The sequence below is a fragment of the Coptis chinensis genome, chromosome 2 (genome assembly GCF_015680905.1).
Source record: "Coptis chinensis isolate HL-2020 chromosome 2, ASM1568090v1, whole genome shotgun sequence".
NCBI classification, from domain to species: domain Eukaryota; kingdom Viridiplantae; phylum Streptophyta; class Magnoliopsida; order Ranunculales; family Ranunculaceae; genus Coptis; species Coptis chinensis.
In genome coordinates, this window is record NC_141457.1 from 26411581 (window position 1) to 26421632 (window position 10052).

A 10052-nucleotide genomic window follows, 5' to 3' on the forward strand; every position below is an offset into this window, starting at 1 on the left:
GGGAAAACGGCCTCAGCATCCCCATCAAAAATAGAAGTATCAGTATCAACAACAAAAAAGAATATTGTTCAAACACTTCATCCATCATCAAAACAAATTACAAGAAGAACAAGATCAATTGACACAAGGAAGGTTCTCCATATTCAAGGGGTCCAGTTGGCAGCCCTCTTCACCAACAGAGCTACTAGCTGGATCACCACTTGCATTTAGCACTTTTGTGGCAGCACCTTCAGTAGGCTGAGCAGCAGGAGCACCACCCAGGTCGGTTGGTAGATCAGATCGTCTACTAGCATCTGCAACAGTACTTTCCACAGTGACTGTTACAGCCTTACTTTCAACAGATCTCTTGAGGGTTTTGTACTTACGTTCTAGCTCCATGTAATCATCCACCAGAACGTACACATCATCACTCTCTACCAAGTCGTTATATTCATTCTGAGCTCGCTCAGCAATGGCCTGTGCTTGTTTACTCTCCGCAATCCAATGCACTACCTCCACTCTTGAAGCATCAAGAGATGGCTGCAATAAGGCCACCTTCCCAGCCAAATCCTCGACTTGCGACCTCAGCCCCAACACTTCAGCCTGTTCAACCTCTTGCGTAGCCAATAACTTGTCATAAGCCTCCTTGGCAACCTCCAACTCCTTGTATAGGTCAGAGATAGTTGCCATCTCCCTCAGCTTCCTATACATGGCCATAACCTGACAAGCCAACAAAATAAGTAAAAAAAAAAACAACAACTCAAAGCATAAAACAAAAGTCAGATTGGAAGGACACTTACAAAGCACAGCGAGCGATCCATATCTTTCAGGTTCTCCTCCAAATCCTTCCCAGTCTCCAGCTGGTTCCTATCCCCATCCAGGGCAATACTCTCTAGTAGCCCATTCGTGACCAGTGAAGACTTGAAGCTACAATCCCTGTTCTTCACCAGGCGTGTCAACCCACTCACGGGGTTGTAGTAGGTGACCGTTCTATCCAGAATGTCAGAATCACCACTCTTGTCACCTGGGGCTGCACTCCCCGACCCCTTACACTTTTGGGCTGCTGGCTCAGTCTCACTAGCCTTCTTCTTGCCCTGGGCATCAGCCACACCCACATCAATAGCCAGCTCTTTCAAGTTCATCTTCTTCAAAGGAGCCTGACCTAATGAAGAATGACCTTCCACCATAGCAGGTCATTCCTCAGACTCAGTTCGGGTCCTCTTCGCCCCCTCAGCCTTACCGACCTCAGCTCGCCTATTCAGCTGAGGCCTACGAAAGGGAGCGAGAGCATCACCACCTCCCCCAGCACTCCCACCTCCACAGCCAGTCCTATCACCTTCACCCACCACAGCTTGTCTGGACACAGGACGGGTACCAGAGCCTCCTCCAGCAATTCTCAGTCCAGAAACAGGTGCTCTCCTTTAGTCCTCTCTCTCCATCTCAGTATCTGAGCTAGAATAAGAGATATCAAGTACTAGCTTCCGAGCCCTCTTCTTCTGCTCAGTTTTCTTCCTGTTGATCTTCGCACCACCTTGTCTCTTGAAGTAGTGTGCAATCTCCTCCAATAAGGACATTTTTTCTTCCCAACTCAGTCTCGCAAACTCTTCAATAGCCCCCGTAGACGTACGACCCTGAATTACAATCTCTGCAAAACAAACAAATGTCAGAACGTCATCATATCAACTCGTAACCAAAACAAACGACTTACACAAATAGATGACCTACAACATGAAAATGACCCATATCAAATAATGACCTACCATCAGTCCTCACACTACGATTCTCCACCTCACATCCAAGAGGATAATAACCCCCCACGATTAGCAAAGGCCTACGCCACCATTCCTCCTTACTCACACCAACGATCACCGATGATTTACCCCTCATCACTTGAAAACCAAAGTTCATAGCAGAAGATGTTTTCACAGTAAAATGCTCCAGCACGTCAGACAAACAAATATTGTAACCCCTCTGTCTCAACAGATCCAGAACGTGAAACACCCTCCAACTATTACCCACAAATTGCAAAGGTGACTTCCACAAAAGTTCAGAACGTCCAAGGTTAGATGTGAGAATGGCAATCTCAACCCCGCCTTCAATTGGCCATACATAATTACAACTCCACCATCTCGAGGCGCATAATCTAAACCAAAAATGATGTTCTCACCACTCAGGTTGTATATCATCAGATCGGGGCTATCAATCCCAAACTCCCTTCTCAAGTCCCCAAAATTATCCAACACCGACCTAGACACCGCCACCTCAGTCATCGTCTCCAATGAAGAGGATGATGATGCCTCGCCTCCACTACGTGCCCTAACGCCATCATCTCCATCACTCACTATTCTCTTTCTCCACTGATCCAACTCCACTTCTGATCCCCACTCAAACTATTACTAGTAATCGACATTACAAAAGCAAAAGAAACAAAAGATTAAATTTTTGAAGTTCAAAAGAGACACACCTGAAGACGAAAGGTTGGAAAGGTTTTTTGTTTTTCTTTCGCTTTGCTTTTTCTTCATTTGTTGATAGAATGAAGAAATGAAGAACCTTCACATGCAAAAACCCTTCAGCTGCACAAATCTCGAAAACAGACAAAATGTTTTGCCTTCCCCAAAACGTAATCATAACCTCGCCTACAAACCGCCGCGATTTTGGGCCCATGGATCAGATCCAACAGTTCCCACACATTTTCCCAACCGTTCAAACAAAACCAGCTGTGCGACATGTGTTAAAAGATTTATTTTATTTTTTCTTTTCACACCACAACTGTCCAAAAAATAAATAAAATAAAGGGGGCTATGTAAGTACCCTCCGTTCTCAAACATATTACTATAGCACACGTGTCCACAATCCAGGTCGTATCTTCATAGCTCGTACCACACCAGCAGGACGTGACAATGACCCAAACTCAGGTCGTCCCAAATATCAAGCACATCCATATATGGAAGTAAATGATCCACCGCGATCCTGAAGCTCAGTCAACACACTAATCAAGGAGACATTTACTTTGTAACATCAGAAGTAATGACGAATCATCAAGATATCAAAAAATATGGATCTACACTTGACAACGACCTGGAGCAAATAAGGAAAGTTAGCTAAAGCATCTATAAGTAGAGAGAGATGAACTGCGTAAGGCTTAATTCAAGTTTATCCAAGAAACTTGATACGTAGGCAACTCTTGTCCCAAGAAAGAGTACATCCATTCCCTATCAAACACAACATTAGGTCGTATACACAAAATCCACACCTCTACAAATGAAAAAAAGAGATATATGGAGCTGGATATTTGAGTCAAATTTTCTGATAAGATGTAGATTATAATGTTTGATTGGGCAGATGCGAAAACAACAATCATGTATTTGCCTGATTTTGCCATACTTGACATTGTATATATCTAGAAATTTTAGATCAAGTAGACTGTTCTTTTGCTTTTGTCCTCATTATTAATGATTTTAAACACCCATACCTCAAAAGTATTCCTTGGGAAACTATTGAATGGTACTGCACAAATGGTTTTCCACAAACTCCATGACGAAACACAGGTTCTCAACAAGAACACAGGGTCTTCTACTCTCAAGAAATGTCATGGGATAAATATTATATTTGTGCTGAAAATTTTATAATTTGATATAAGAGAAATTACTACCATGTGCGTCTCTAGTTTTGAAGTTTGAGAGCATCACCAAAGTACAATTCCACAATTCATTGTTGAAAATGTGAAAGTTTTAATAGTTAGATTGTGATCATTGCATAATGGTCAGATCTTATGTTCTCTTTGCACACATGTATGGGTAGCAGGACCGTTGAGCTAGAGTTGGTTCTTTCTAATATAATCTTACTTCTAAGTGACGAGTGTTGTACTTATTTTGCATATCTAATTTTTAGGAGAATTTTCTACCTCAAGTCTCAACAGGAGCATCGATAATATCATCGCACAATGGACCCTTCTATGAAAAGTTCCTGGCCTCCTGGGTACCACCCTTGTTAGCAATTCGCCGAATTATTCACGAATCGAATTTTTGAATGGCAAAACGTATAATACTTCTGAATGTTTGAAAGATTTGTCATAATTCGCGATTTTTTGCCTTGGAACGAATAATACCGATTTCGCCGGTGAAAAAAAAAAAAAGAATGAAAATTCGGTTGCGTTTTTGTTATTTTTTATGTACTTTATGTCTTCACTCTTACTTTAAGTCCCTCACTCTTACATTTTTGGGTTAACTAGTATTACTCCCCTACTAGATGAGCCAATTAGGATTGCCCCCAACTAGATGGGGAAATTAGGGTCTCCCCCCTAAGTACACAAAAAAAAAAAGTCAACTTGGGTTGACCGTGTTTTTTTTTTGTGTACTGGGGGGGGGAGACCCTAATTTTCCCATTTAGTTGGGGGAAATCCTAATTGGCTCATCTAGTAGGGGGGTAATACTAGTTAACCCTATATTTTTAGTGATAAATTAATCCAAAAGCTTTACTTTTATACTTTTTGGGCAATATTTAAATTGTCATGTCATGGTGTATGTGTATTTTGAAATTTGAACGGTAATTTCAATCCAAAAACAAATAAATGAAGGTACTTATGTGGACCATTTAATTGGTTAATGTTTTTGTAGCTAGATTGTTTAGATATGTTTGTTATGTTGTAAAGAATGACCACTATTATTAATATTTACTAACATAATATCACGAATTTTTACAACCAAACATTTAAAATGCGTATTAATTAAACACCGTATAATTGTTGGCCGGCCCCGTATTGCGAATTTTTGACCGAATATTTGACCGTACTGTTTTTTTGAATCACCGAATAATTCTCGAATTATTCCCATACCAAATTTTTATCGTATCCCGAATTGCTAACAAGGGGTACCACTTGATATCCTTCACCTATTGTTTAATCACTTACATAGAAAATGAGCGAAAGTATATATTAAATTGATCAAAAACTTATTCTATCTTGGAATTTGGTTGCTAACGTACAGTTGGAAAATATGAGGGTGGATCACTTTATTTGACGCTAGAAACACTACACCATATCTGTTGAAAAAAGACATGACAGATGCATCGTTTTTTCAAAAAAAATACACTTTTAGGTGTTGTATGGTGACCCGTTTTTTTTGCAGTCTTTTTTTTTTCTACAACACTTGACAAGTGTCTTTTTTTTCATTTATTTTTTAAAAAAGGTCGAATTAGGGCCAAAAAATGCCCATACAGTTCTGTAACATTAATAGCATCAGTAATAAACAAATACTTGTGCCTTTTGAAGTGTGCAGTAATAGACAAAGCCCAGTCCCCATCCATCATCAAATGGCTAATAGAAACAATTTTATAGCCTACTCAGCGTCTCAGCCTAATAGCAACAATTAAAGGTTCCCATCAAGAAGTTACTCAGCTCCTACTAACAAACCATCACAGGTTCTTTTAGTACTTTTACAACCCATTAACACTACCACCGATTCTCATAACATATTCAAGTTGAGGATATTCCATCCATTGAAACTCAACCAAAACTCTAAACAGAAAACTCAACCAAAACATTTAGTCATTAAATGGTACTAAGTTCCTAAAAAGTTCAGGATATCCATCCATAGAAACAAAATAGTGACACTCCTCCAATAGGTGAATCTTACTGTTGTCCAACTTCGAGCTTCTTTTTCTGCCAAAGCCTATCAACTGCACTATCAGCATCTCCCTGGAACAAAATCAAAATCAATCATTTCATAAACAAACTCTTCCTCATTGTTTTAAAGGCCTCAGAAAAACAATTTCTTTAGCAGCATGCCAGCATGACCATATGGAAAAAAAAAAAAAAAAAAAAGTAAAAACAGGTCTGAAATGTCATCGCAATCCTATGAGTCTATGACCTTGGCCAATCATCACATATCCACATATTTGGTGTGTAGTTACAGGCAGTTACCCTCATACATGAGGTGTGATTATTAGTCTAAGAGTAAAGGGCTGGTTTCAGCATTTAAGATAAAATAATTGTATCCAACACTACACTAGATATCCAAGGTCTTTCAAGCCATGCATGATTCATACTAAAAAAAGAGAGAGAGAACCATAATGGATAAGAGCATAAGACTAACTACGACGCTGCTCCAGATTATGTTTTTTGTTGGACTAGGCACATTTTTGAAACTCTCATAAGAGATAGGACAATGTGTCTTTGTTGTCCCACCAAGCAAACTAGAAAATCCTTCTTAACCTACAGGCTGTCCGTCAGAGTCAAATTCAACTTTCTTCTTTCCCTTGGAAGAGACTATAAAATAAAAATAAATAATTAAATTACTGAAAAGGCAAAAATGTGTCAGTCAATTCGTGGGAATATATAAAAGAATAACTATCAACAAATAAAATTATTGGAGAAATACTATATGTACCATAAGAACCTCCACCTCCAGAAACTTGGGAATCACTAGATGATGATCCTGGAATCAAGAAAAGTTATGATATCAGGTACAGGTGCAATACATTTAATAGATTATAACGTTTTTCTTATTTGTGTTGCAAGGAAATCCCTACCCCCAAGATGTTAAAAAAAAGGGAATACTAAGGAAGGCCTCGAGTCTGCAAGTATAAAAGGACTAGAGAACTTAGTATTGAGTAAATATAGTGCCTATAATTGCCAACCCTTCATTAGATTTAAACTTTGTACCTGAATCAGAAATATGTATGCCACCGTTGAGATCTCTAGCCATCACAGCCTCACGTGATAACATTGTCTTCCTAGCCCTCTTTTCCGCTTGCTTTGAGCTCTTAATAGGATAAAAGATAGACTGTTAGGTAGAAACCATTAACAAACTAAAATTTTACGTATTTAAAAGAAAGTACCTCTGTGCTCTCCTGTCCCGACATATCCGATCCTATGGATTTCAACGAATACACACTTAGCAGAAACCCCAACACAGCTGGAAGGAAAGCACTATACTTGACCTGCAAATAATGCCATACATGCAATTAAATTTTAGTATATCATCAATAACATGTCAAGACATTGTACTAAGCTGAACATTATAAGACAATGTACTAAGAAGAACTTTATTTGTTAAGCCACACCCGACTTAGATATTACCTAATATCAGTGAACATCAATAATTTATCTTCTAACACTAATGAACTCAAAAGTGTCTCGTTACAATCTTGACTAAAAAACTAAAGGGTTTTCATACGCATCCATGTCTCTAGTCATTCTCTTTGGAGCATGTAACATGACATTCCAACCACTCCTTGTTAGGTCTTTGCAATAAAAAACCTGTGATGCTTGTGAGGCAAGAATAAATGGTTCATCTACAATCTTCGAACTTCCTTTAAACTTGCTCAAATCCACGAATGTTAAATTAATATCCGGATCAGTGTAACATCCATTCACTTTATCTTCCACACGAACGCAATCACAACAAAAAATAGTTATAGTGAAATCAAAGTAGTCGAGTTCGAGAATTTGTCTAATGAGCCCATAATAAGTAGTATCATCAGACACAAACTTCTTATCCTTTGCACTTGCACGAAAGTTAGTCATCACATTCATTTTAATTCCAGAATTCTGAGTTGTCTTGTTAGTGTCCCATTCAGCAGTATAAAACACATATCCATTGGCTTGGTATGTGTTATACGAAATCGTTTGGAAGTGGGGACCATCAGCAAGTCTCTTGATGGGAGAAACCTCTTCATTTTGTAGTTGTCAAAAAATCCACAAAAGCTAATATTATTCTGCAAGAAATACATGATCCTACGTGTTACTCTAAGTGATTACTAAGGTACTGAAACTATACTTGTTCCCTTAACCAAGGAATAAAACTCATTGGTGTTTCGGTGTTACCTTTTCTCTTACGACCACTTGGTTTAAATCCTTGCAAGAATATTTGGTATTTCCTACAATGAAATGACACAAGAGACAAATTAAATAGGTCTTTAGAGTTTCACAGTCTCATATACAATATTATAAACATGAAAAGAGTAGACTTACTTTTGCCATGGAATAGAAAGTTTTGAGCACTGCAACACCCATTTACGTACTTGTTCGTACTGCACATTACTCAATCTATATATTCCTTTCTTATTGAGAGGTTTCTCATTTGTCAGCTCTCCTGTGTCATCCAAGAATCTCTCTTTACCTCGCTTGTAGCTTCCCTTTGAACCATCAGGCATATGCTCCATACAATACATTATTGATTCCTCGAAGACATAACGCTCAGTAATACAACCTTCAGGATGTGTTGAATTCTTTACATACCTCTTGTAGTCTCTCATCATCCTAGTAAAAATTAACAACATATATTACTCATATCAAATAACAAAAATAAAGATACCTCACTCATAGGACTTACCGTTCGAAAACATACATCCACCAACACCAAACAGGTCCACAAAGTTCTACCTCTTCCTCCAAATGCACAACAAGGTGCATCATGATGACAAAGAATGAAGGAGGAAAATACTTCTCAAAAATGCACAAGACTTCAATCACTCTTTGTCTAGTAGCTTCAAGCTCATCGAGGTATATTTCTTTGGAGCAAAGGATGTTGAAAAATATTGACAATTGTCGGATTGCTACTCGCAATTGCTTATGTTCTTTAAAGCAATGCATGAGTAATAATGGCAAAAGTTGTTGCATCATTACATGGTAATCATGTGACTTCAAGCCTTTTAATTGAAAATCTTCCTTGCTCACTCGATGCTTCCAATTTGAACTATATCCTATAGGTACTTTTAATGTGGCCAAGGTCTCAAAGAACAAATTTTTTTTTCAGATCGAGATAAAGTAAAATCAGCCTTTGGTAGCAACAACTTATTTCCCACTTCTTTTGGCCACAAGTGTTGCTTTATATTCATCTCCTTCAAGTCTAAGCATGCTTGCAAACCATCCTTGCTCTTGTCCATTTCCAAAATTGTCGCAATAAGGTTCTCGGCTACATTTTTCTCCACATGCATTACATCCACATTGTGAGGACTAAGCAAGAATTGTTAATCATAAAAACACACAAATTACAATGATGTATAATGATGTACGACAAACCAAATTAAGAAATGGAAAATTAAGTTACCTCCCAATACGGCAAGTCAAAGAGTTTTGATTTTTTCGACCATGCAGTCACGCCCTCATCATCAACATTTTTTTTCCCTTTCTTTTGTGCTACCTTTCCATAAACCGTTTCAAAACTTTCCACTTTGCTTTTTACCTCGGAACCACTCAATCTTCTTGGAGCTTCCCCATGTTCTTCCTTCCCATCAAATGGTTTTTTTTGTCACCTAAAAGGATGATCCTCTGGACGAAATCTCCTAGTGCCCATATATGAATTCTTATTCCCATGTTTTAACCTAATTGAATATGTCTTTTCGCCACATGGAGGACAACCATAATTTCCACCAGTCTTACAACCCGATAACATGCCGAACGCAGGAAAATCATGTATGGCCCACAACAAAACTGCTTTCATAGTAAATGTGTTGTTACTATGAGAGTCGTATGTTTTGGTGCCTGTAGACCACAACTCATTCAACTCGGAGATTAGGGGTTGCAAATAGACATCAATGTCTTTCCCTGGACTACTTTTCCCAGGTATCAACATGGACAACATAATAAACTGTTTAACCATACAAAGAGATGGCGGGAGATTATATGGAACAATCATAATGGACCAACACGAATAAGAACTATTAGAATGAGAAAACGGATTAAATCCATCTGTCGCAAGGCCCAGATGGACATTGCGTGTCTCAGCAGAAAATTTTGGCCACTTTGCATCAACTGTGCTCAAATTGAGAGAGTCAACCGGATGTCTCACTCTATTTTTGTCAACCACGGCCCTCGAATGCCATGTCATGTTCTCCGCAATCCATGGAACACTAAAATATATACATATATATATATATATATATATATATATATATATATATATATATATATAAAACTAATTGATTCAAAGGGTAAGAAGTAAATGCGATAACGTACAAGTATTGAAGCCAAAGCCTTACCTATACAATCTTTGTAACCTAGGTATTAATGGGAAGTATCTCAAGACTTTTTCTAGTACGGGTTCAGACTTTTTTTTGTCTGTAAGATCAAC

The 10052-nt window shown here is 38.3% G+C and overlaps 1 long non-coding RNA gene across 1 annotated transcript; it reads right to left on the minus strand.

Moving 5' to 3' along the window:
- Nucleotides 1-6462: 6462 nt before the first annotated feature.
- LOC147515561 (uncharacterized) lies at nucleotides 6463-7358 on the minus strand. The gene is made up of 4 exons (XR_015213459.1): nucleotides 7058-7358; nucleotides 6817-6918; nucleotides 6641-6740; nucleotides 6463-6552 (listed from the first exon to the last, which is right to left on the minus strand). It is a non-coding gene; the product is annotated as an uncharacterized LOC147515561 (long non-coding RNA).
- Between the last annotated feature and the right edge of the window lie 2694 nt (nucleotides 7359-10052).